This window comes from Chiloscyllium punctatum, chromosome 17 (assembly GCF_047496795.1).
Source record: "Chiloscyllium punctatum isolate Juve2018m chromosome 17, sChiPun1.3, whole genome shotgun sequence".
Taxonomy (NCBI): Eukaryota; Metazoa; Chordata; class Chondrichthyes; order Orectolobiformes; family Hemiscylliidae; genus Chiloscyllium; species Chiloscyllium punctatum.
The window spans coordinates 31,674,585-31,701,259 of NC_092755.1; the positions used below are offsets into that span (position 1 = coordinate 31,674,585).

The 26,675-nt window shown below is 44.9% G+C and overlaps 1 long non-coding RNA gene across 1 annotated transcript; it reads left to right on the top strand.

Moving 5' to 3' along the window:
* The first annotated feature begins 912 nt into the window (after positions 1-912).
* On the top strand, positions 913-25,325 carry LOC140487671 (uncharacterized). The gene is made up of 5 exons (XR_011962856.1): positions 913-998; positions 1,626-1,732; positions 4,473-4,555; positions 20,539-20,646; positions 24,928-25,325. It is a non-coding gene; the product is annotated as an uncharacterized lncRNA (long non-coding RNA).
* The last annotated feature ends 1,350 nt before the right edge of the window (positions 25,326-26,675 follow it).

The window sequence follows — 26,675 nt, forward strand, 5'->3', positions numbered from 1 at the left end:
AGCTGCTTTGAGGACGAAAGGGTTGACCTATCAAGAATAGATAAGCAGGAGTGATCTTATGGAAACAAGATTCTGAGGAGCTTGACATGGTAGATGTTGACTAGATCTTTTAGCACCAGTGAAGTCTCAAACCAGGGGACATTACATAAGGGAACATTCATTTTAGGAAAAGTAAAGAATTTTTTTCTCTCAGTGAATGGCTAGAATTTTCTCGCCCAAAAAATTGTGAAAGTTAAATGTGGGAGGGGAATGGTTGGGTTATTCTTCGGAGGGTTGTTCTGGCTTGTTAGGCTGAAGGGCCTGTTTCCACATAGTAGGGAATCTGTGATTCTATCTCAAATTATTTTAAAAGAGGGCAGATATACTTTTGAAATATTGAGCAGTTGAGGGCTATGCGGATCAAGCATAAAAGAGGTGTTGAGGTCTGGGTTGGCCAAGCCATGATCTGATCGAATGGGGGAACAAGCTGAAGGGAATGAGTGCCCTACTCCTGCTCCGATTCCTTGAGGCTCCGTTTCATGTTTTTTTTGTTTCCAAAGAAGAGCGTGATACAGTGTGCTAAAGATCTCAGATGTTGTGAAAAGCAGTGAAAATGGGGTGTTTATGTAATGATTCAGATGGCATTGACTCATCAATCACAGCTATACAGTCATGAGTAGGAAGGCAATTCCCTCCATGAATAAAGGAAATCTACTGCAGAGCCCTCACAAAGGGAATTCTTACCCTCATTAAACTCTCCCATCACATTACCCAACATATCAGTTAAGCAGGACGCACTGCGCATGCTCTAGCCAACAAAGTGACCCGCGGGTGATTGATGTCAGCTCCGGACCAATGAAAGGACTGTGGGCGGATCTGGAGGACCTAGCGTGATGTCGGTCCTCCAACCAATCAAAGTGAATGAAGGGCGGAGCTAAACTAAACCATGTGATCAACCTCACGCGCAGCGCAGAGTCGTTGTAATGAATGTTCGGGAAGTTATGGAGAGAAAGGACACGGTAAGGAAAGAAATAAACAGGGAAACGGGAGAAAAACTGTGTTGCTGTGAGCCGAGAAGTTTTACAAACAAATTGTGCTCGTCGTAAAACACATTTGAACGTCCCAGTCCCGTGTTTGCAGTAAATGGGGAATGGCCTCAGCGCGACTGCAGGCCTGAGTGAGCGCCGCCATCTTTATTCAGGACAACGATTCACTGGACACGTGAGGAGCCGCCATCTTTGTAGGGGGCACGGTGCAGCCAGGCGCATGTGCAGCCTTTCTCTAGTTCAGAGTCGTTGGGATCATAGCAGCCAATACTGCTCTGATTCACCTCTGGGCTCCCTCATAACCACTTTGTCAATATCTAGTCTCGAACCATGGGTGTATTTTTGGTCTGTTTACTACTGTATTATTACTTTTATAGACCCTTTGTAAATGAGTTTTTCACTGCTGCCCAGCCCCTGACCATGTACTGCTCGATTGTCAGATTGCTTTTTTCTTGAATATTTTTGAGAGTCAAGAATTCTTTTTTCCAACAAGCAAGTGTATTTTCCTTCCATTTCTGATTATCAAATTCTGCACCATTTTCATTCCCTGTAATCCATTTTGCACTCCCTGAAACATCAACTGTGTTTCTCCTTCCACAGATACCAGTGATTAATGCCAAAGCCCTGTTGCTTGTGGAGAGGGTGATGTTTGACTTTCTTGTACAGCTGCAGTTTGTGTGGTGAAGGTGCTCCTACAATGTGGTTTGGTAAGTGGCATTATAGATTATTCATTCAGCAACAGTGATGATTTGAAAATAATGTCCAAATCAATAACAATTTGTATTTTTATTATCGTGCTTATAATTTCACAAAAGTGCTATTGAGAACTTTAGACATAAGGCCAGAGATGGAGATATTAGGTCAGGTGACCAAAAGCATTGCCAAAAAGCAGGTTTTGAGGGATGTCTTAAAGGTGGAAAGCAGAACTGAGAGGTTTTGGTTGCGAATTTCAGACCATGCTGCTTCAGCCACTGTAGAAACAGCCACACAGGTGAAGTAATGAATTAACAAATGGTTGGGAGTCTCAAAGAAAATAGGTTGTCGAGGTCTCAAAGTGTGTGTGGTGCAGGGATTATTATAGTCAGGAATTAAATCAAGTGTGAGAATTTTAAATTGAGGGATATTGGCCAGGTGAGACTAGATTGGGTTGGGGTATCTGGTCGGCATGGATGGGTTGGACCGAAGGGTCTGTTTCCTTGCAGTACCTCTCTATGGCTGTATGCTGTTGATTCTAATTAGGAGCCTTTTGATGAATCAACAAGCAGAGATTTAGACTTTCTTGAGATTACAGGGAGGTTGAATGTGGGAAGCTGGCCCTGAGTGTGTTTGGATAATGAAGTCTGGAGATAACACACGATGGATGAGAGTTTTAGTAAATGAGCTGAGATGAGGGTGGAATCAGCTAGAATTAGTGATCTTGGAGTGGGACTGGGCTGTCACCCTCACCTCGCCTCTGGGATTCAGCTGGTGGCCAGATTGTGAATCAGGGCGGTAACACAATCGGGAGCTGAGTGGCCCGGGTGGAGCCTAAAATGAGTGTCACTCAGCTGACTGTTGCTGAGCAGTTGCTGCTTGGTAGCCCTGTTGATGACATCTTCCATCACTTTACTGCTGATCGAGTGTGGACTGATAGATGGAAATTGCCTGGGTTGGATTGCCCTGTGTTTTTGCGTTGAACATCCCTGGGCAATGTTCCACATTGTCGATAGGTGCCAGTGCTAAGTGGTACTTGGCTTGGTGGGTGGCAAGTTCTGGAGCACAAGCCATCTGTATTATTGCCAGAATATTTGCAGGGCCCGTAGCCTTTGCACTACTTAACCATTTCTTGATGTTATTCAAACTGAATCGAACTGGCTTAAAACACACATCTGTGATGTTAGAAACCACTGGAGAAGGCTAAGATGGATCATCCCACTTTTCACTTCTGGCTGAAGATTGCAGCAAATGCTGTCATCTTATCTGGTGCGTGGATGTGTGAGGCCCCTCAATCAGTAAGGGTGGGGATATCTGCGATGCTTCCTCCAGTGAGTTGTTTAATTATCCATCACCGTTCACAACTGGGTGTGGCAGAATTGCAGAGCTCCGATCTGTTCCATTGGATGTAGGATCACTTAGCTCTATCATTTGCTGCTGATGCTGTTTGATGTGCAAATAGTCCTGTTTGATAGCTTCAACAGGTTGGCACTTCATTTTTAGGTCTGCCTGGTGCTGCTCATGGCATGCCCTCCTTTCCTGTCCATTGTAATGGGTGAGAGCGGGATTTACAAACCCATGAGATTACAGATTGTGCTGGAGTACAGTTCTGCTGCTGTTGATGTCCCACAGTGCCTCAGAGATACCCAGTTTGAGATCCTACATCTCTTCGAAGTCTGTCCCATTTAGAACGGTGATAGTGTCACTCAACACAATGGAGGTTTTTCTCAACTTTAAGGCAAGACTTGTGACTCCAAAAGGAATGTGTGATGGTCGCTCGTATTGAAACTGTCATGGCCAGATGTATCTGCCGCTGGTCAATTCATAACAATGAGATCAAGTATGTTTTACACTGTTGTTGGTTCCCTCACCACCCGCTGTAGACTCAGTTGAGCAGCTATATCCTTTCGGACCTGGCCAGCTCAGTCAGTAATTCTGTTGCAGAGCTAGTCTCGATTTTGGACATTGAAATCCTGTACCCAGAGTAAGTTTGACTCCATTTTATTGCCTCAGTGCTTCCTCCAAATGTTGTTCAACATGAAGCAGAAGTTATTCATTAGCCAAGGGAGGACGGGACGTGGTAATCAACAGAAGCCATGAGACTTCCTGGTCTCCGGAGCCAATGCTGAGTGCTCCGAGGGCAAATCCTCCCTGTCTGTACACCACTGTGCCACCAACTCTGCCTGATCTGTCCTGCTGGTGGGACAGGACATATCCAGAGATTTCAGGAGAAAGTGAAGACTGCAGATGCTGGAGATCAGAGTCAAGAGTCTGGTGCTGGAAAAGCACAACAGGTCAGGCTGATGAAGGGCTTAGGCTCGAAACGTCGATTCTCCTGCTCCTCGGATGCTGCCTGGTGTTATGCTTTTCCAACACCACACTCTCGATCTAGGGATAGTGATGGTGGTGTCTGGTCATTGTCTGTAAGGGATGATTCCGTGAGTATGACTATGTCAGGCTGTTCCTTGACTAGTCTGTCAGACAGCTCTCCACATTTTGGCACCAAAAACCATATGTTAGTGAGGAGGACGTTGCACCATTCAGAGGGCTGATTCTGTGGTTGTAATTTCTGGTGCCTTGTTAGTTGCCAACTGGTCCATCCAGTTTCATTCCTGTATTGAGACTTTGCAGTGATTAATACAGTGAGTAGCTGGCTGGGCCGCTCTCAGGTTGGCAGGATTTGTTTCGCCATTGACAATGGTTCCATGGAGATCAGGAGATTCCTAATACGTTGTTTTTTTTTCTTGAATTCAGATTCCACCATCTGCCAAGATGGGATTCGAACCAAGACTTCAGTCGTTTGTTTTAATATTATGGATAAAACCTAAATACACCAGGTTTGTTCACTCATTTTAAATATCACTAACCCTGGTTTTGTTTCTTTGTAAAACACTGCCCATCATCCTGTCTCCTCCATCCTCCCCTCCAACAACGAGTGAGGAGCACATGGAGTTTCTCTGTCACTAAGACTGAGATAATCCGGTCTGCTGTTTCTCTCCCTCCCACTAGCCCACTGAGTCAAACTGCCTCACGTGGTGTTCCTGGTTTTCATCCTAAACCTACATCTTGCTCCAGTCTCTTGTCAAGCCTTATCAGAGCTCACCTTGACCCTTCACCCTAATCTCTCTAAACTCCCTTTCCAACTCTCTTTCCTCCGCTGCCGCCTCATCACTCCCCCCTCGCCAATTCATAGATATTGTTCCTTGTTCTGTCTGTTGGTCTTTTTTGGTTATGTCCTTCTCTCCCATTCTGTGAAAAACTAATATTTGACCTCACCGTTGTTGGAAAATCCTGCTCCATCTCCATTCTCCCTTTCCCTTCTGAATTCCTTGCATTTGGTGTCCCTCAACGATCTATCCTTGGTCTCTCCTGTATCTCACGTACATAGTGCCAGGAGGTGATATCCAAAAATACTGTTAGGTTTGACATGTACACTGACGATGCCCAGCACTCCCTCCCCATCATCCCTCTCCATTACTCCACTGTTACTCAGTTATCAAACTGCTTACCACGCTCCCACTACTCGATTAGCTGCAGTTTCCTCCAATGAAACATTGTCACGGTTAAACTTATTGCCTTACCTTTACCTTACTGCTGAGCCCCTCCCTCCCACTGGGAACTCTCTGAGGCAGAATGACACTCTTCACAATATTGCTGTTATATCTGACCTCAAAATGACCTTCTGATCAGACATCCACACAATCACAACATCAGGAATTCCAATCTCTTAAACGTTGCTTTTCTCCACCTAACCCCAGCTCTATTGCTACTGAAACCCCTTACCCGCGTCTGTGTCGCCTTAAACTTGAATCCAAAACAGAACCCTTGATTCCGTGACTAAAAATCTGGTTTCAGACTCCCCTCTCAGTATTTACCCTCAGACACATCCCCTCTGTATTTATCCTGCCAAACCCCTTAAGAATCCCATCTGTCTCAATGAGATCACCTCTCTTTCTCCAAAATCCAGTGAGTAGAGTCCCAACCTTTTCAGCCTTTATTTAAAAGATAATCCCTCCAAACCAGGGATCATCTCATTGAATCTTCCCTGAAATGCCTCCAATAACGTGACACATTTCCTTCTCTAAAGGGACCAAAACTGCTCTCATTCCTGCAGATATGGTGGTCTCACCAGCACTTCCACACATTACTCTCTGGTATATACTCCAAACTCTAATACTGAAGACTTTTGAAACAAAACATTCGATTCCCCTTCCTGATTCCCTTGTGTAACTGTGTGGTAGCTTTCTGTGTTTCCTGAACAATTACCTCTGGTCCCTTTGTGGTGCAGCTTTCTACAGTTTCCACCATTTAAATAGTACTTTGTTCTTTTATTATCTCCTCCAAAATGAGCAACTTCCCATTTTTCCCAAGTTACTCCCCATCTGGCAACTTGTTGCCCCCTTCTGTGCATCTCTCTCCTTTCATAATCCTCTTAGACCTTTCCGGTTATGCCTTTTCTAGGAGATATCCCCCCTTCCCATTCTTCCAAACATTTACTGGGAGCACTGGGCAGTGGGAAGCAGGCAGAGTTGCCATCTTTTTAGCGATATGCTTTGGAGTGATTGGGAGGATCTTCCTACCCATTGGTCAGGATGGAGACAACTTGCCCATCGTTAGGCATTAGCCTTTCACACCCATGTCTTATTGATGAGGCAGAGCGGCAGCACGGAATGAAAGAAAAGAAAGTAATTCTTGTTCCCCATATCTCACTGACGCTTGGATCATTTTCTCCAATGTGTCAAAGAACTGCTGTGTTCAGTCACATGAGATCGCAAGTTGGAATCTCCTAGAAACCCACAGATTTCCCTCTGAGTTGACTGCTGATGTCCTCAAGGGTAATATGTACAGTAATCCTGGGCCACGAGGAGGGGATGGTGTGGGTTTCTAACTTGAACTGATAGTGACAGATTTTATAAACTTGTATTACAGGATATTATAGATGGACATTCAGATGGTAATCTCAGTTAATGTTTTGCCAAACTCTGATTGAATTACTCAGTATATCAGGATCTGGATATTCGCATTGTGTGTGTGAGTATTGTGTTCCAGATCAATCCCATTTGCTGCTTAAAAATTCTCCTTGGAATCATTGCATTCTCTCGAAAGGTCTCTCCAAACCTTCAATGTGTCATGTAATCCTTTTATGATGACGTGATGAGTGTAAAGTTTATTATTCGAATGTGTAATTTTTGTATAAGGATGTCTCAGAGAGGGAGCAGAATATTCTTAAAGGGGAGAATAACCATTTTGAAGGGAGGCTGTTGTTTATTGGTATCAATGACATAGGAATAGAAGAGTTCACATTATTGGATCATTGGAATCTCTCGTGGGGTAGAATTGACCTCCATCAGAAGGATGGATTGTACTGGCACTGGAAGGGAACAGTTGCTAGTGCTATTCAGGAGGCATTAAACCAGTGAAGGAATGTGGGTGAACCCAGAGAGAGAGTGAGGGAAGAGCTCCGTCTGAGGCTGGTACAGTTCAGACGTCAAATAGTCAAGGCAGGCAAAGGTATGGCAGAGAATGAGGTAGGACTGAGCAGTTACCCTGCATTTATTTCAATGCAGGAGGCCTGATAGGTCAGGCAGATGAGCTCAAGGCATAGTTTTGAACATGGCACTGGGATATTATCGCAATTACAGAGGCATGACTCAGGGATGGATAGGGCTAGCAGCTTAATGTTCCAGTGTATAGATGCTATAGCAAAGATAGAAAGGGGGCAACAGAGCAGGGGAAGCGGTATTTTTCATTAGGTATAACATTCCAGCTGGGTTTCAAGAGGGTATTCCTGGGAGTATATCGAGGCAAGTTATACAGGTGGAACTGAGAAATAAGAAAGGGATGATCTCCTTATTGGGATTGTATTATTGATCTCTCCTCACCCCTTCCCCAATAGTCAGCAGGGAATTGAGAAGCAAATTTACGAAGACATCACTTATCTGTAAGAATAGTATGGTTGTATACAAGACTTGACCTTTTTTATTCATTCACAGGATGAGGGTATCACTGGCTGGGCCCATAGGGCAGTAAAGAGTCAACCACATTGCTGTGGGTCTGGAGTCACATGTAGGCCAGACCTGGTAAGGATGGCAGATTTCTTCCCTGAAGGATATTAGTGAATCTGATGGGGTTTTTTTTCGCAACAATGGATTCATAGTCTTTCATAGATTCCTAATTCCAAATTTTTATCGAATTCACATTCCACCATCTGCCGTGGCAGGATTCCCACCCAGGGCTCCAGAACGTTATCTGGGTATCTGGATTATCCGTTTAGCGAAAATATCATTAGGCCATTTGGCAGGGTGAGTGACTGAGGTATCCGTAGGACAGCACATCAGCACCAAAATTCCCATGGTCTCTGCAGAACTTAGAAAGGGCTGGAGAGGGAAATATATTCCTGGTGGTGGGGTCTGACTGTAGGTAGCAGAAATGGCAGAGGTTAATGCGCTGTATCTGGTGATAAGTGGGGTGGCAAGTGAGGACCGGTGGATTATATTCTTCTTGTGGTTGGAGGGGTGGTGTAAAGGTGAAGGTGCAGGAAGTGGAGGATATGCATTGAAGGGCATTGTTGATCACGTGGAAGGGAGATGTGGTCCTTGAAATAGGAAACCTTTCTGGGATGTCCTGGAGTGGAATTGCTTCTCCTGGGAGCAGATATGCCAGAAGCAGAGGAATTGAGAGTACAGGATCACGTTTTTACAGGAATATACTCAAGGGTAATCAGGAGAGCAAAAAGGGGACATGACATATCTCTCGGAAATGGTTTAAGGAGAATCCAAAGAGATTCTACAAATACATCAAGGATAAAAGAATAACCAGGCAGAGAATAGGACCCCTTAAAGATCAACAAGGCCATCTATGTAACAACAGGAAGTGGGAGAGATACTGTGCTATTCTGTTCGAGAGAGTTTGGAGAAATAATAGTGATAACTTGAAAAGTGTCCATATTACAGAGGTGGATGTACTGGATCGTAGCAAGGTGTATCCCAGAAATTTGTGGAAAGCTAGGAAAGTGATAGCAGTGCCCCTCCCTGAGATATTTATATCATCGTTTGTGACAGGTGAGGTGCTGGAAGATGTGTGCCATTATTTTAAAAAGTGGTAAGGAAAGGCCAGGGAGCAAGAGGACAGTCAGTCACCCTGACATCAGTGGCAGGCAACTTGTTGGAAGGGATTCTGAGGGATAGGATTTACGTGTATTTGGAAAGACGAGGAATGATTAGTGATAGTCAACGTGGCTTTGTGTGTGGGAAAGTCTCTTTCTCTAACTTGATTGAGTTTTTTTGAAGGCAGACTGTGGACGTTGTCTATATGGACACTGAACAATGTTCCACAAAGCAGACTGGTTAGCAAGGTTAGATAACATTGAATGTTGGGAGAACCAGACATTTGGATACAAAACTGGCTTGAAGGTAGGCGGCAGAGGATGGTGATGGAGGGTTGCTTTGTGGACTGGAGGTCTGTGAGCAGCAGTGTGCTGCAGGAATGGATATGGGGTCCTTAAATAAATTACTTGGATGTGAATATGAGGTATGGTCAGTAGGTTTACAGAAGACACCAAAATTGGAGGTGTAGTGGACAACGAAGTAGGTTAGTTCAGAATACAACAGGATGTTGATCAGATGGGCCAATGGAGCAAGGAATGGCAGATGGAGTTCAATTTAGATAAATGTGAGCTGTTGTATTTTGGAAAGGCAAATCAGGACAGGACGTATACACTTAATGGTAAGGTCCTTGGGAGTGTTGTTGAACAAAGAAACCATGGTGTGCAGTTTCATTGTTCCTTGAAAGTGGTGTTGCAGGTAGGAAGGCTAGTGAAGGTGGCGTTTGGTACACTTATATTTGTTGGTCAATGCATTGAATACAGAAGCTGGGACGTCATATTGTGGCTGGACAGGACATTGATTAAGCCATTCAGGAATTTTGTTTTAAGTTCAAAATTCCCTGTTGTGGGAAGGGGGTTGTGAATCTTGAAAGAGTTCAGACAAGATTTACAACCATTTTGCCAGGTTGGAGGATTTGAATTAAAGGGAGAGGCTGAATAGGCGAGGGTTAATTTCCCTGGAGAGTCAAAGACTGAGAGGTGATTTTACAGAGATTTATAAAATCACGAGGGGCATGGATATGGTGAACAGCCAGAGTCTTTCCCCCCCAGGTTAGATGGGTCCAAAACAAGAGCACATGGGCTTAAGTTGAGAGGGCAAAAGTTTACAAGGGATCTAAGGGGCCATGTGTTCAAGCTGAGCTGTGTGGAATGAGCTGCCAGATGAAGTAGTGGAGGCTGATAGAATTACAACATTTAAAAGGCATCCGATTGGGTATATGAATAGGAAGGGCTTCGAATGATACGGACCAATAGCTGACAAACCGGACCCCATTAGTTTAGGATTCCGAGTTGGCATGGACCAATTGGACCAAAGGTCTGTTTCTGTGCTGTACATCTCTGACACTAATAAATGAAAATAAGATGTGTTCCTCTTTTGTGGAGAGCTAGCAGAAGCACAGATAATTATCCTTGGAGCTGAGAAGGTTAAGCAATGATTTTGACCAGGTGCAGATTTGTTTCCAAGGTATTTAATTACAGAGAGAGAGAGGAATTGTTAACAATGTCACAATTTTAAGAACTATTTTCAAGTAATTGGCAACTAATGCAGGATGAATATGTGAACATTATTTTATTCAGTAAATTCTGAGCATCTGAAACAGTCTGAATGGCAGCTGGACACAGATTCAGCAGTTATTCATAAACAGTTTTGGAATTTTACTTTTTAAGCAAAGATTTGGGGGGCTATGGGCAAATGGGAGGGGAGTTGGGACAGATATGCAGCATCTCCAGAGGGAGAGAGTATAGCCCCAATGGGCTGAATAGCCCCAGCCCCTGTGCTCTGTGATACTGCCCCATTCACTGTGAATGATGAAGCTTATCCCAGGGCAGAGAGAGAGGATACCACCACTCGCCTCACAATGGGCCTCAGGTGATTGATGTCAGCGCAGGCCAATAGGAGGCAGAGGACCAGGCAGGACCAGTTTGTCTTCCAACCAATCGGAGTGAATGAAGGTATCCTTAAGGCTGGAATTAAAGAAAGGCACATGTAGCAGAGATTTGAGAAACTGGAGGAGATTAGAGACAGGGAGCGTTCTGTGGCTGGAGAGGAATCATATAAATAAGGAAGAGTTGTGAGGCTGGATGAGGTGATAGTGATCGGGAGAGTTGTGAGGATGGAGGAATGTGGAGATAGTGAGAATTAGAGTCCTATTAGAGTCCTATTAAGAGAATTAGAGTCCAAGGAAATGGGCCCTGTGGTCCAACCAGTCCATGGCGACCATAATTCCAAACTGAAATATTTGTTCCTGCCTCTGGTCCAGATCCATCCAAATATTTCCTATTTACGTACTTATCTGAATATATTTTAAATATTGTAATTGTATTCACAACTACCACTTGCTCTGGAAGTTCATTCCACACGTGTAATTTTTTTTAAAAACCCTAATATCTTTTCTCAAATCTTTCTCGTCTCTTCTCAAAATGAATGCACCCGAATTTTGAATTCCCCTCTCTCCCGGCCATTCACCTTTATCTACACTCTTCACGATTTCATAAACCTTTTAATAAGGTCACCCCTCAACCTCCTACACTCCAGTGAAAAAAACTCCCAGCCTGTCCTGATAACATAATCCCTCCATTCCCATTAACATTCCAGTAAATCCTGAATAGGAAGGATATTTAATGATATCCTTCCTATAACAGCACAACCAGAGCTGGGTTTAGAATTCCAGAAGAGGCCTCCCCAACATCCTGTACAACCTCAACATAACGTCCCAATTCCTATACTCAAAGGTGTGAAAAATGAAGGTAAGTGTGCTTGAACACCTTCTTAACCACCCTGTCTACATGTAACACAAACTTCAAAGACATGAAGCCCTCGGTCTCTTTGTTCTATATCACTACTCAACGCCTTACTTTTAAAGAGTGTAAGTCCTGCCTTCGTTTGTTTTATCAAGATGTAATATTTTGCATTTATTCCAAGTATAATTAAGAGTATAATTAAGGAGTATAATTAAGAGGGAAATCAGGAGGCAAAAAGGGGATGTGAGATAGCTTTGGAAAATAGGGTTAAGGATAATCCAAAGGGCTTTTATAAATACATGAAGAACAAAAGACTAACGAGGGAGAAAATAGAGACTCTCAAAGATTAGCAAGGCAGCCATTGTGTGGAGCTGCAGGTGATGGGCGAGATAGGGGAACAAGTATTTTGCATCAGTGTTTACTGTGAAGAAGTACATGGGAGATATAGAATGTGGGGAAATAAATGGTGTTATCTTGAAAAAAGTCCATATTACAGAGGAGGAGGTGGTGCTGGATGAGTGGCTAAGGAGCTGGTGCAGGGGAAAATGATTCACATTTTTGGATCATTGTGATCAACTCGAGTAGAATTGACCTGCATACGAAGGATGGATTGTACCTGATTTGGAAGGTGTCTAATATCGAGGCAGGGATATTTGTTAATGTTACTTGGGAGGCAGTAAACCAGCGAGGGGTGGGTGTGATCGCAAATAGTGAGAAAAGAGGTATCTCTGAGGCTGGTACAGTTCAGAAGGCAAATAGTCATTGCAGGCAAGGGCAAGGCACAAAACAAGGTGGGATTTAGCAGTTACACTGCATGTATTTCAATGCAAGAGGCCTGACAGGGAAGGCAAATGAGCTCAGGGTATGGTTTTGAACATGGCACTGGGATATCATGGGTATTATAGAAACGTGGCTCAGGATGGAAAGGACTGGCAGCTTAATGTTTCCGGGTATAGATGCTATAGGAAGGATAGAAAGGAGTACAAGAGGAGGGGGAGTGGCATTTTTGATTAGGGACAGCATTATGGTTATGCTGAGGGAGGACATTCCTGGGAGTATGTCCAGTGTATTTATTTGGGTGGAACAGGGAAATAAGGAAGGGATGATCTCCTTATTTGGGTTGTCGTGTGGGTCTCATCTGGGTGCTCTGGTTTCCTCCCACAGTGCAAAGGAATGCTGGGTAGGTTCGATTATCCTGGCTGAATTGCCCACAGTGTTCAGGGATGTGTATGTTGGGTGAATTATCCAGGCTGAATTGTCCACAGTGTTCATGGATGTGTCGGTTGGGTGGATTATCCAGGCTGAATTGCCCACAGTGTTCAGGGATGTGTCGGTTGGGTGGATTATCCAGGCTGAATTGCCCACAGTGTTCAGGGATGTGCAGGTTGGGTGGATTATCCAGGCTCTGGATTAGTGGTGCTGGAAGAGCACAGCAGTTCAGGCAGCATCCAAGTAGCTTCGAAATCGACGTTTCTAGAAGGGCTTTTGCCCGAAACGTCGATTTCGAAGCTACTTGGATGCTGCCTGAAGAGCTGTGCTCTTCCAGCGCCACTAATCCAGAATCTGGTTTCCAACATCAGCAGTCATTGTTTTTACCTCCTGGATTATCCAGGCTGAATTGCCCTCAGTGTTCAGGGATGTGTAGGTTGGGTGAATTATCCAGGCTGAATTGCCCTAAGTGTTCAGGGATGTGTCAGTTGGGTGGCCCTGGGAAATGCAACGTTACAGGGGGAGGTTAGGCGGCTCTGAGAATCAGTGTCGATGTGATGGGCTGAATTGTCTCATTCCCCACTGTCGGGATTCTCTGATAATTCTACTAGTTTTATAATAGTTACAGAAAATAATAGACCATATCTATAAGTTAAGTTTCTAAATTAGACAAAGGCCAATTTTGACAGCACTTTCAAAATTTGTTTGCGGGAGGTTATTCCCAGGGAAAGGGATGGCTGGAAAGTGGGAACATAAACACATAGGGAATAAGAGCAGGAGTTAGCCATCTGGCCCCTCAAGCCTGCTCTGCCATCCACAAGATCAGGGCTGAGCTTTTCATGGCCTCAGCTCCACATTCCTGCTCTCTCACCATAACCCTTAATTATTTTCCTGTTCACAAATCTACATTTTGCCTTAAAGGCATTCAATTTGATAACGTCAAATCCTGCACTCGCAGGGAATTCCACAGATTCACAACCCTTTAGCTGAAGAACCTCCTCCTGAACTCAGTCCTAAATTTGCTCCCCCTTATTTTGAGGTGATGCTCTAGTTTCACCCGCCCCCAGAGGAAATAACCTCCCTACTTCTATCTTATCTACTCAGTTCATAATTTTATTTTTTCCTCTCCAACCTCCCATTCTTCTAAATTACAATGACTAAAGAACCAGTTTTCTCAATCTCTCCACATACACCAACCCTCTCAACTCCCAACTCAACTAGTGAACCTTCTCTGTACTCTTTCCAGTGCCAGTCCATCCTTGCTAATGTAAGGGGACCAAACCTGTACACAGTACTCCAGGTGTGGCCTCCCCAGCACCCTGTACAGCTGCAGCATAACCATCACTCTAGCAATGAAGGACAATATTCCCTTCACTGCCTTAATTACCTGCTGCACCTGCAAACCAACTTCCTGTGATTCATGCACAAGGACACCCAGCTCCCTCTGTACAGCAGCCTGCTGCATGTTTTCACCATTTCATCATCCAGTTTGCTGTTAGTCCGAACAAAATGGATGACCTCACATATCCCAACATTGTCCTCCATCTGCCAGACCCTTACCCACTCACTTAACCTATCTGTATCCCTGTGCAGACTCACAGTGGCCTCTGCAGACATTGCTCTACATCATCTTTGTATCAAATGTGAACTCTGACACCGTACACTTGGTCCTCAACTCCAAAACATTTGAGTAAAATTATAAACAGTGGTAGTGCCAACAGTAATCCAAACACCTATTTATCCCCATTCTTTATTTTTTGTTGGTTAACCGATCCTGTATCAATGAAAATACATTACCCACGATGCCATGCATCTTTACCTTATACAGTAGCCTTTTGTATGGCAACCTGTCGAATACCTTCTGGAAATCCAGATACACCACCTCCACCAAGTACCCCTTGTCCAACGCGCTTGTTGTATCTTCAAATAATTCCAGTAAATGCGTTATCCATGACCTGCCTTTCATGAATCCATGCTGTGTCTGCTCAATGAGACAATTTCTACCCAGATATCTCACTACTACTTCCTTGAGAGTTTCAAGCATTTTCTCCACTACAGAAGTTAAGCTAACGGGTCCTTTTTGAAAAATAGTGGCACCACATTTGCAGCTTCCAGTCTGACAAAACCATCCCAGAATCTAACAAATTTTAGTGAATTATTACGAGTTGTATTTGCTATTCCCACCGCCATCTTTTTTCCCCCCTGGGATGCATTCCATCAGGGCCAGGAGACCCATCTATCTTTAGGCTGTTATCTTTCCCAACATTACCTCTTTACTGAGAATGATTGCTTTTCTGTCCTCATCTGCATTGCCTCCATAGGCCTGCGACAATCAATCAGAGTACATAGACAGTATGTTCCTGTTAAAGCCAAGGCTGTTAGGTGTAGAGAATGCTGCCTGTCGAGAGAAATTGAGGGCCTGGTCAAGAAAATGAAGGAGGGATATGGCAGATACAGACAGCTGGGTTTGTGTGACTCCCTCGATAAGTGTAGGGGCAGTAGGAGTATACTCGAGGTAACCCACGAGGCCAAAAAGAGGACATGAGATAGCTTTAGGAAATAGGTTTAAGGAGAATCCAAAGTGATTGTACAAATGCACTAAGGACAAACGAGTAACCAGGCAGAGAATAGGTACCCGCAAAAATCATCAAGGCCTTCTGTGGAGAGATTCTATATGAGATTCTTTTACTGAAAAAGGATGTGGCAGCTCGAGTGTTTGGAGAAATAAATAGTGATAACGTGATAAGTGTCCATATTACAGAGGAGGGGTACAGGATGTCTTAAACGGTAGCAAGGTGGATAAATCCCTGGGACCTGCTCAGGTGTAACCCAGAACTTTGTGGGAATCGAGGGAAGTGTTTGCTGGACCTCTCGCTGAGATATTTGTGTCATTGATAGTCACAGGTGAGGTGCTGGAAGATGGGCGCAATTATTTGAGAAAGGTGGGAAGGAAAGGCCAGGGAACAATACACCAGTGAGCCTGAAATTAGTGGCAGAGAAGTTGTTGGATGTGATTCTCAAGGACATGATTTACATGTAATTGGAAAGGCAAGAAGTGATGAGGGAGAGGCAGCATGGCTTTGTACATGGAAGTCACTAACTTGGACTCCAGGAAGACAAGGCTCTACATAACAGACTGGTTAGCATGTTTGAGACTGTAGAATACAGGGAGGACTAGCTATTTAGATACAGAATTGTCTAGAAGGTGATACAGATGTATAACATGGAAACAGACCCTTCAGTCCGTACCGTCCATGCCAGCAACTTACCCAACCCAACAACTGTGTGAGAAAGGGTGCTGAGTCGACTGCTTTTTGACATTTATATCAACGATTTCTATATGAATATATGAGATATGGTTAGGAGGTTTACAGTAGACACCAAATTGGAGGTGTAACGGACAGTGAAAAAGGTTACCTCAGTACAATGGGACTTCAATCAAATGGGCTAAGGAGGGCAGATGGGTTTAATTTAGATAAATATGAGGTTCTGCATTTTGGAAAAGCAAATCAGAGCAGGGCTTGTACACTTAATGAGGAGGTCCTGGGGAGTGTTGCTGAACAAAGAGACCTTGGAATGCAGGTTCGTACTTCCTTGAAAGTGGAATCTTAGGTAGGCGAGTGAAGAAGGTGTTTTGTATTGAGTATAGGAGTTGCGACATTATTTTGGGGCTGTCCAGGGCATTGATTCATCTACTTCTCAAATTCTGCTTTCAGTCCTGGTCTCCCCGCATTAGGAATGATGTTGTGAAACTTAAAAGGATTCAGAAAAGATGCACAAAGATATTGCCAGTGTTGAGAGTTTGAGATATAGGGAGAGGCTGAATTGGCTGGGGCAGTTTTCCCTGGAGCATCGGATGGTTGATACACTCGTGAGGGACATGGTTAGGGTGAACAGTCAGGGTCTTTTTTCCACATTAGGTGGGTCCAAAACCAGAGAGCACAGGCTTAATGTGTAAGGGAAAAGATTTAAAAGGGATGTGAGGGGCAATGTTTTCAAGCTGAACATGGTATGTGCATGGAATGAGCTGCCAGAGAAAGTGTGGAGGCTGGTACAATTGCAACATTTAAGAGGCATTCTGATTGGATATGTAATTAGGCAATTTTGAGAAGGGTATGAGCCAAGTCCTGGCAAATGGGATGAGATTAGATTAGGATATCTGGTGCGCATGGTCTAGTTGGACCAAGGGGTCTGTTTCTGTGCTGTACATTTCTCTGACACTAATAAATTAAAATTAAGATCGGGTCCTCTTTTATGTAGAGATAGCAGAAGGTCAGAAAATTCTCCTTGGAGCTGGGAAGGTTAAGCAGTGATTTCAACGAGGAGCAGAATTGTTTCCAGAAAATTTAATTTACAGAGAGACAGCGTGAGCAATTATTAACATTGTCACAGTTGTTATGAACTACTTTCAGGAAACTGACAAATAATGCAGGGTAAAAACTTGAAGATTATTTTACTCAGTAAGTTCTGAGCATCTGGAACAGTTTGATCGACAGCTGGATGCAGATTCAGTAGTTATTGTCAAAACAAATTTGCAATTTTCCTTTTTAAAGGAAGGACTTGGAGGGCCAAGTCCAAATGGAAGGTGAGTTGGGACTGACTGGCACCATCTCCAGAGGGAGAGTGTACAGCCCCATTGGGCTGAATAGCCCCAAACTCCTGTGCTCTGAAATACTGACCCATTCACTGTGAATGATGAAGGTCATCACAGGGCAGAGTCATAGACATGTAAAGCATGAAAACACATTCTTTGGTTAAACTGGTCTATGCCGACCAGATATCCCAACCTAATCTAGTCCCATTTGCCAACACTTGGCACATATCCCTGTACTCCCTTACTATTCATATACCCATCCAGATGCCAAATGGTATAATTGTACCAACCTCCTCCACTTCCAGAGAGAAAATTCCATCCACGCACCAACTCCAGTGTGAAAGAAATTGCCCCTCAGATCCATTTTAAATCTTTCCCTTCTCATCTTAAACCTAAGCCCACTCGCTCTGGACTTCTCCATCCCAGGGAAGGTACCTTGTCTATTTATCTTATCCATGCCCCTCATGATTTTATAAACCTCTATGAGGTCACCCCTCAGCCTCTGATGCACCTGGGAGGATCCCACCACTCAGGTCACAATGGGGCCTGGCTGATTGACACCACTTCAGACCAATAGGACAGTTGGTGTGATCCTCCAGCCAATAGAAGTGAATGAGGGGTGGGTCCAGCAGGCCAACACCTGACCATGAGCTTTGCAGGCGCAGTGTCACTGTGAGGGGGGAGGGGTCGCAGTGAGTGTGAAGGGACTGGGAGAGAGATAGGAGTTAGTGTGGACTGGGAGGGTTGATAAACACTGTTTCAGTCTGCTAGATCTGAAAAAAATACTTGGGGTAAATTAAAATCAAAAGAACTGCGGATGCTGTAAATCACACACAACAACCAGAAGGTAGTGGGAAAGCTCTGCAAATCTGACAGCATCTGTAAAGAGAAATCAGTTTGCATTTTGGATCCAGTGACCCTACCTCAAGTACTGATATTACTGAGAAAAAAACTATTGGTTTATATGGAGAAGGTATGATTAAGGAGTAAATAATATGTGGGGATAGAGTCCAAAGAGAGAGAGGAGCAGTTGGACAAAGGAGTGGATATCAACCTGGTTGGGGGAGGGTAAATAGCTGTTTATGGGGACTGTTAGTGGTTATCCATAGGTAGTGTGTAATAGCAGGCTATGTAATAACAAGACCTGGTATGTGAGGTAGGGGGCAAAGAAACTAGAACGTAGGAGAGTTCAGGACATAAAATTATTGAATTCGATGTTGAAACCAGAGGATTGCAGAGTGCCCGAGTGGGAGATGAGGTATTGTTCTTCCAGCTTGCTTTAAAGTGTGGCGCTGGAAAAGCACAGCAATTCAGGCAGCATCCAAAGAACGGGAGAATCGACATATTGGGAATGTAAGCAATTCATCAGAAATGTGGGAGTGGGCGAAGTGGGCTGAGAGATAAATAGGGAGGGGTGTGTGCTGTTGGGGGGAAGGGAGCTAGGAAGAGACTAGGTAGATGTAGATGGGGGTAGTGGTGAGAGGGTGGAATGGATAATTGGGAATGAAGATGGATAGGTGGGACAGTTCAAGAGGCCAGTGCTGAGTTGGAGAGTTGAATCTGTGATAAGGTGGGGGAGAGGAAATGAGGAAACCTTGATGCCGCGTGGTTGAAAGGTCCCAAGATGGAAGATGAGGTGCTCTTCCTCCAGGGGTTGGGTGGCTCGGATTTGAGGGTGGAGGACACCCAAGAATTGCATGTCCTTGGCAGTGTGGCGGCGGAGGGGAGTACCTGACGTGGTTGGCCACAGGGCGCTGGGGTTGGTTGGTGCATGTTCCCTGAAATATTCCACAAGTTGGCATCCTGACTCCCCACTGTAGAGGAGACCACATTGAGAGCAAAGGACACCAAAGGTGAGGTACTTGGATGTGCAGGAAAATCTCTGTTGGATGTGGGAGGATCCTGTGGTGCCTTGGATGGAGTTGAGGTGGGAGGTGTGGGCACAGGTGGCAAGTGAAGGTGCTGGGAGTGGAGGATAGTTTGGTGGGGAGCATGGATCTAATGAGAAAGTCACAGAGGGAATGGTCTCTGGAATACTGAAAGGGGTGGGGAGGGAAATATATCTCTGTTGGTGAGGTCTGATTGTAGGTGGTTGAAATGGCAGAGGATGATGCATTGTGTCTGGGTCGAAGGTGAGGACTAGGGGGATTCCATCCTTGTTGCAGCTGGAGGTGTGGGTGCCAAGGGCAGTGGTGTGGGAAGTGGAGGAGATACACGGGAGGGGAAATTGCAGTTCTTGAAATTGGAGGCCATTTGGTATGTTCTGAAGTGTTCTGCCAGCTTGCATCAAGCTTCACTGGAACACTGCAGTAAGCATGAGACAGAGATGTTGGCCCGGGAACAGTCTTGTGTGTTAAAGTGGCGAGCAACTGGATGCTCAAGGTCTTTTTTTGCAGCAGAACATAGATCATCAGCCGCCATTTCCACCACTGCTACTGAGATGCTACCAGGCTTTTGTCTCCTCCATTAACTGCTTTCTGCCCTCCCAGCCGGATCATTATCCACCCTTGTCTTTCCAAATGTTCCAGTCTCTCTTTGGGCTCTGTCCCCACCTATTATTTACTCTTTTAACCCCTATCTCCTGTAGTCCAAAGATGTGCAGGTTAGGAGAATTGGCCCAGCTAAATTACCCGTAGTGTTCAGGGATGTGCATTAGTCCGGGGAAATGGTGAGTAATAGGGTAGGGGAAGGAGTCTGGGTGGGTGTGGAATTGTTGGGCCGAAGGGCCTGTTTCCTGTGGGGATTCTAATTTTCCCAGCTGCCATCGGTTCTGAGGAAGGGTCACTGAACTCATGATGACCCTTGGTGTGTGCAGGAGGAGGAAATAGGAAAGGGGAGAGTTGCAGCAGAAACTGAATTAAATGTATCAGTGTAGACTGGGAGGATTTAATTACACTCTGTGCAGGTCGTTAATCTGAATTAGAAACTCCTGGTCCCACGTTTGCAGCAAAGTGGAAGATGGCTTAGGCCTCAGGCAGTGAGAGGTGCTGGGTTATGGCCGCCATCTTTATCTTGGGCCAAGGTACAGCAAGGAGCATGCACGTGTCCTCTTCCTGGGTGGGGGCGGGGTGATTTGAAGAGGAGCATCCAACACATACCAAAAGAAGTGTTTGCCTTCACTATTCACCTTGCACTGACTATGAGCTTTGTTTTGTGAATTCATTTTGTAGGATCTTAATTGAGAATAATTGAGACTGGGATCTCAAAAGCAAGATTCTACAGTCCACAGAATCATCACGATCTGAATATCATTGGCATTTAACTGTGAAAGGAGAAAGGTTTGTCTGTGGGAAAATATTTTCAATATTTTTGTCAAGCAAAAAGCAGAACGATGTTCAAGTTCATTGTTGGATCACCCTTTGGGTATGTGTTTAATTCTTGGCCCTGTAGCTGTGGAAGGAGGTATTGGCCTGAGAGAGAGTGCAGATTTATCCATATTACACCTCGTCTCTTTGCAGGAACTGTCAGATTTAGTCCCAATCATCCACTTTATGTTAATCTGTAAACTCCCTACTTCCAATTCCCTGCAAATTTCTCATTGAAATTCCTTGTGGACTCAAATTCCAGCACCATTTCAGGTGGGATATTCCAGATTCTGACAACTGTCTGTTCATTCAGAAATTGCTGAGGTCCATGTTGACTCTGGGGTTACAAAGGGCTGAATTGAAAGATGAGGTGCTGTCCCTGAGCTCCCATTGAGATGCATTGGAACAGTACAGGAGGCTGAGGGCAGTGTAGGTGTGAGCAGACAATGAAAATGACAGGGCTGCACTGTGAGGGCTGCTTGGCTCAATAAGAGTGTTTTGGAGTTGGGTGTAAACAGAGTGAGGTGAGACAGGGAGAAGGTGAAGCTGAAACTCCGTTTTACTTCAGGCTAATCAGAAATTCACAGTCCCAATGGGAATAGCCAATTTGTCAGTGATACCTGCGGAGTATTTAAGTTTTTAAAAGTACGACATATCAGCTTAAGTAAAGTTTTTTTTATTATAATGGCCATGTTTGAAGGGTAGGAAGGTTACTCACTCATTTAAATTCTCTTAATGGGAGTAACTAGATGAATGTAGAGAGACGTTGTGACAGGAGCCCTCAGACCCGTGGTGTGCTCCTCTTGCACAATGTGGGAAATAAGGGATGCTTCCAGTGTCCGTGATGGCTATTGTGCAGGCAGTGTGCCCATCTGTAGCTACTGCGAAACTGTTTATCAGACGTGGAGCTGAGAGTGGACTCACTGTGGAGCAATACTGAGAATGTTGTGGACAGCATGGTTAGTGAGTTAGTCACACTGCAGGTGAGGGTTACACAGGCAGAAATGGAATGGGTGACCATCAGATCAAGTAAAAAGCTCAGGAAGGAAGTGCAGGCCTCCCCAGTAATCATTCCCCTTCTCAAACAGATATTGTGCATCGCTTGGGATTCTGTAAGGGGGGGAACAGGTGGGGTGGACTCTCAGGGGAAATCAGCAACAGCCAGGTTCATGACACCACAGATAGCTCCGCTGCACAGAACGGGAGGAAGGAGAATGGCAGAGGTATAGGGACAGGGGATTTAGTAGTCAGGGTCAGAGACAGGCGTGTCTGTGCCCACAGAATGAATCCAGGACAGTGGAATTGGACCCAGATCCATTTATTCATAAGTGCACAGACCAATAAAGGTCAGCGTCCCAAATGCAACCTTCAGCACTTGACCAACCTGAAGCTCTACTTTCAGGGACTATGCACTTGTTCTGAGCCCTTCAGAGGGATTGAAGGGGACAGAGAGAAAACAGGAACAGGGTTGTGTTGCAGATCAATAACATAACTGTCTCCCTCGCCTCTCGGTTTCTCCCCCCGCCTCGGTCTCCCACACCCCTTGTGCCTCCTCCCCCACCGCAGGGAAAAGACCTTGTGTATTTACCCTATCCATGCCCCTACTGATTTTATAAACCTCTATAAGGTCACCCATCAGCATCTGAAGCTCCAGGGAAAACAGTGTATTCAGCCTCTCCCTGTAGCTCAAATCCTCCAACCCTGGCAACATGCTTGTAATTCTTTTCTGAACCCTTTCTAGTTTCACAATATTGTTTTGATAGGAAGGAGACCAGAATTGCATGCAATATTCCAAGAGTGACCTACCCAATGTCCTGAATAGCCGCAATATGACCTCCCAACTCCTACACTCAGTGCTCTGACCAATAAAGGAAAGCATACTAAACACCTTCTTCACTATCCTATCTACCTGCGATTCTGCTTTCAAGGAGCTATGAACCTGCACTCCAAGGTCTCTTTGTTCAGCAGCACCCCCGAGGACTTTACAATTAAGTGTATACACCCTGCTAGTATTTGCTTTTCCAAAATGCAGCACCTCACATTTATCTAAATTGAACTGGGTCTGCCAGTCCTCAGCACATTCAACCATCTGATCAAGATCCCGTTATAATCTGAGGTAATCCTCTTCACTGTCCACTACACCTCCAATTTTGGTATTATCTTACTAACATTACTTCCTATATTCACATCCAAATCATTTATATAAATGATGAAAATTAGTGGATTCAACACCGATCCTTTGTGACACCACACTGGTCACAGTTCTCCAATCTGAAAAGCAACCTTCGCCACCATCTGTCTTCAACCTTTGAACAAGTTTTGTATCCAAATGGCTAGTTCTCTCTGTGTTCCATGAGATCTAACCTTGCTAACCAGTCTCCCATGTGGAACCTTGTTGAATGCCTTACTGAAGTCCATGTGGATCATTTCCACCGCTTTGCCCTCATCAATCCTCTTTGTTGTTACTTCAAAAAAAATTGGCTCAAGTTCATGAGACGTGATTTCTCACACACACAGCCGTTATTAATATCCAGGACTTAACTCTGTACATTGGGGTCTGTGTCACCCAGTTATAGGAGTTAATATTCTGGATAAAGTTCACGAACACCAGCTTTGTGTTAGTGACTGTGTATTGAGTCTTGTTGATATCACCAACACAGGTGAGTTCCTTTTGAAAGGCAGTCCTTCTATCCCTAAACCCCCTTCCATCTGCTCTGTCTCCTCCTTCCCCACCGTAGACAGTAAGTGGGAGGAGCTCATAGAATTTCAATGTGAGTGAGATTGAGAAAATCTTCCCTTCTTTCCACTAGCCCACCAAGAAATGGTGGTAGTGTCCTTACCTCTGGACCAAGAGAATCGGTTTCAGAGTTTGGGAACAGTGGCTTTGAAGAGGCTGATTGGAAAACATGCCCAAGCCTCCAGGCCATACTGTCTCCCAGCTGTCCCAGCCTGAGCCTCCAAACAGAACCATCCTGTAGTTTCTCTCCTGTCAGACTCTCCCATTGCTCAGTTTGTCCAGGATCCCCTCCTGCTGCTGCACTGCTCCTGTCCCTCACTGACCTGTCCATCCCCCAGTGTCCTCCACATTCTTTTGTTGTTTACACTCCCATTGTCCCAGTCCTCCAGCCCCGCCCCCTCCACTCTATTGGGCACAGCTGCTGTCAATCACCCAGGATCCTGTGTGATCTGGATGCATGCTCTGTAGGAGGGGAGACCAGTGCACGGGCGCAGTGCTGGCCAATTGTTGACGTATGTGCAGTATGGGTCAGTGCCAGCGAGGGTGGCTGTGGCTGTGTGGGATTAATCTGTCACTGCCAGCTCCCTCCCTCCCTCCCTCTGAGAACAGGACCCAGGGGAATGGTCCCTGCCCTGGTATCGTGACAAGTGGTCGGCGTATCTGTGGGGGGAGCATTTTGCAGAAAGTTATCAGAACTCGGGTGAAGATTCAGGAATGTTATGGAAAGGAACAAAGGTGGGCCTGCAATTAAAGTTCTAATTTGATTCGTTTTAGTTCAACCAGATATGATTTGTCCAGTGTGTGCAAGATGGTTCTCATCAGAGGGTTGGTGTGGGGAAATAAATAAGAGGTTCCAGATTAGGGAAAAAAAATCAGTTTGGGTCTGACCAGGAAGGAAACCCTTGAAGGTGTGGGGAGGTTTCGCCAACACCCAGGAGGCTCCGAATCAGATTCATTGATTTGATTAGATTAGATTTCCTGCAGTGTGGAAACAGGCCCTTCGGCCCAACCAGTCCACACCGACCCTCTGAAGTGTAGCCCACACAGACTCATTTCCCTCTGACTAATGCACCTAACACTATGGGCAATTTAGCATGGCTGATTCACCTCACCTACACATCTTTGGATTGTGGGAGGAAACCGGTGCACCCGGAGGAAACTCACGCAGACATGGAGAGAATGTGCAAATTCCACACAGACAGTCACCCAAGGCTGGAACCGAACCTGGGACCCTAGTGTTGTGGGGCAGCAGCGCCATCGTGCCACACCTTTGTTTTGGTCCTTAGTCTGCAGGCAGGAGCTAGGAAGCTGAATTCAATGAGAGGCGAAAGTATTAGAACTGGGTGTGGAGGAAAGTAGTGAGGCAATTGGCTTGGATTTAAGTACACAGAAGGGAGAAATTGTGAGACTGACAATTAAAGCTTTGGTAGAAACAAAGAAACTACAATTTAATAGTATAATTGTTTTATGAATTTCCATCCTGTATTAACGGTAGTGACTTGTTTTCTCTGTTGTAGAGTACTGAAAGGGCGGATTCGTGGATGAGAAATTCAAATTGAACTTCCTGTTCAGTTTTGATGGTTACTTGATCCGTGCCGATCTGAATATCATTGGCCTTTTCATCTGGAAGGAAAGGTGTGCACTCTGTCCGTGGGCGAATATTTCAAATCTCAGTGTGACTGCAAAAGTACTGAGACACAGCCAAGTCCATGTCCGCGTGGTGAATGTGGAGAGAGATTTCATTTGTTTTTAAAAGTCTGAAAACATGGCACATTTCCCAGGAACAATTAAGCTACAGATTTGCTTTGTATGAGGACAAGTTTTAAATTAATCATGCAACCAAAAAGAAACAAGGATACCTGTATCATGGAAAATACTATGAAAACCGTATTGTTGTAAAGGGGTTAATTATCGATCATGGCTTGTAATCCATTGGCGATGTCACGTCAGTTCCAGCACCGTGGGCCGACACTGGAAATGTGATGAATGCAGTGAAGATTTCAGTTATTCAACTGGATAAGGTGCAGAAGAAATGGGCTCAGGGGTCTGAGCTAGAGGGAGAGGTTGGACAAGCCAGGATTTTTTTTTGTTTAGAGCAGAGGAAACAGAGGGGAGTCCTATTTCTGGAAGTGTTTCAGATCATGACAGGCTTAGGTAAGGTGAATGCACTCAGTCATTTTCCCAGGAAATCAAGGAGTGGAGGACATCAGTTTAAGGTTAGAGGAGAAATTATGAAAGGGAACCTGAGGGGCAACTGTTTTACACAGAGGGTGGTATGTATATGGACTGAGCTGACAGTGGAAGTGGTTGGGGTGGGTGCATTCACATGTAAAAGACATTTGGACAAATACATGGATAGCAAAGAGTCAGAAGCAGATGGGCTAAGTGCAGGGAAATGGGGTTAGCGTGGATGGACATATTGGCCGGTATGGACCAGTTTCGGCCAAAGGGCCTGTCCCTGCTGTAGGACTCTGACTCCAAATATATTTACTATTTCTCCCGCTATCTCTGGTAGCACCCTGGGATGTATTCCATCAGGGAAAAGAGACTTGTCTACCTTTAGCTCCATTAGCTTACCCAGCTCTAACACTTTTGTGATAATGGTTGTTCTTTGGTCCTCGCCTTCCTCAGTCTCCTTATCAATTACTGGCATGTTCTTCGTATCCTCCACTGTGAAGACTGACTGCTGTGTACTCATATTCCTGAACCCTGCTGGATAGGAATAACTAGGCACAGAACTCTGAGAGGTCGTCTTTGAGTCTTTATTGATGAGACATGGCAGTTACCTGGATAGTGTACAGACAGAACACCTCCAGGTAGCATCAGGTAACTCCCCGCCTGTCCGATGTATGGCTCCAATTCTTATACCTTTGTGGTTTGTGGTTTTAAATGGACGCTGTCTCTCAATATTATGTCCATGGCAATGGCAGTTAAAAAAGTTGAGTTCAGCTCAACACTTTGTGGTTAAATCACATACACCTCCCCCACAGCCCTCTGGCTCAGTCAGGTATCTGACAGGCACTTCAGTTTCAGTGGGGCTGTCTGTCAGGATTCTGATGTGGAGGAGCCGGGGTTAGAGCGGGGTGGGCAAGGTTAAAAGCCACAAATCACCAGGTTATAGTCCAACAGGTTTATTTGGAAGTACAAGCTCTTGGCGTGTCCTGTGATTTTTAACTTGATCAGGATTCTCTCTATGGTAACAGTTAAGTGCTTCAACAATGACAGAGGCCATATGTTCCCCACACAATAGGTTCCCCTCTAGCAG